Source organism: Adiantum capillus-veneris, chromosome 29 (genome assembly GCF_014529385.1).
Source record: "Adiantum capillus-veneris isolate H3 chromosome 29, ASM1452938v2, whole genome shotgun sequence".
NCBI classification, from domain to species: Eukaryota; Viridiplantae; Streptophyta; class Polypodiopsida; order Polypodiales; family Pteridaceae; genus Adiantum; species Adiantum capillus-veneris.
Window position 1 is genome coordinate 58,396,243 of NC_140959.1, and position 1,326 is coordinate 58,397,568.

General features: G+C 47.0%; 1 non-coding gene across 1 annotated transcript; it reads right to left on the minus strand.

Moving 5' to 3' along the window:
* Positions 1-304: 304 nt before the first annotated feature.
* On the minus strand, positions 305-386 carry TRNAS-UGA (transfer RNA serine (anticodon UGA)). Its single transcript has one exon. It is a non-coding gene; the product is annotated as a tRNA-Ser (tRNA).
* Positions 387-1,326: the final 940 nt, after the last annotated feature.

Consider the following 1,326-nt stretch of genomic DNA (forward strand, 5'->3'; position numbering starts at 1 on the left):
CCTCTGCGTTCCCCTCCCTCTACTACATTAATAATGCTAACATGTGCAGCATCCAATTGATTTCTCTATTGAGCAACTGAGGATAGTTGCTATCATCCCTACATCCTACTATACCTCTTCCTCCATGAGGCCTTCTTGCGCCAAGATTCCTTGTCTTGCCATAGCCCTCGTCCCCTATTGAGCACCTTACCCCCGCTCACCTTTTGTCTATGAAGAACCATATTATACTGCATTTCAACAACAAAAGAAATATTAAATAAGTGTGCATTAGATTCGACCTGGAATTCATCCGCACGCAAATAATCGTCGGCTGCAGGGTTCGAACCTGCGCGGGTGTAACCCAACAGATTTCAAGTCTGTCGCCTTAACCACTCGGCCAAACCGACGAACTGTCCACCTAAGTGGATTATTTATAAACGTTTTACTATACTCCTCCGCACAACACTTCGCAGCAAAATGACATCCTCCACGTTTCGCAAAGAGTGGCATAAGACTAAGATTCTCAGACCTACCTGACTTCCGCTTTCACTCTCTTCGTCGAACCTTGCTTCTGATCAAACCTGACCTGGTGCGAAAGGAAATGGGAGAGATTGGAGGAAGACAGGAGAACAACACTGAGAAGCGGGGTGCTTCCTCGTGCATACACAGGAAGGGGACAAGAGGCGCAAAAGAATTTAGCGACGAGAAGCCTGCCTGCGCGTAGTAAGAAAGAGGACCTGTCAGAGATTATTTTTAATAATGCTCATTGCTCACCCCACCTTTCGTCAAAACAAATAAGGGTGCATCCCGAGAGGATAGGGTCTCGGACCCTTGGGACTAAGTGGCACGGGCATGGGAGCGTGGGATCTATGGTCGGGGGATTGTGGGCCGTAGATCTGGAATGTGGGTACCTTAGATTACTTTTGTAAAAGTAATCTAAGGTATCCGAGTTTTGAAAGTAATATAAGGTACCCACTTTTGCAGGCGTGGGTTTTGAACCTGTGACCTCACTCATGAGAGGCGCATACCCTAACCACTACGCCATGCGTACATTGTGAAATGTGGGGGTACTAATTTACTTAAAACATGTATGCACAAGGCCGACAACCAAAAGTAATCTACGGTACCTTAGATTATTTTTTGCGTCGCCACTGGGATCTACGGCCCACAATCCCCCGACCGTAAATCCCACCCTCCCATGTCTGTACCACTTAGTCCTGAGGGTCTGGGACCCTAGGTATCATTAGCAAACGTTGCCCTTCTTCTCAACTCTGCTCAGAGTTAGGAAATCCTATCCATACCCCCTTTAAGTCAAACTGCAGAACGCTGCTTGCATTTACATGTACA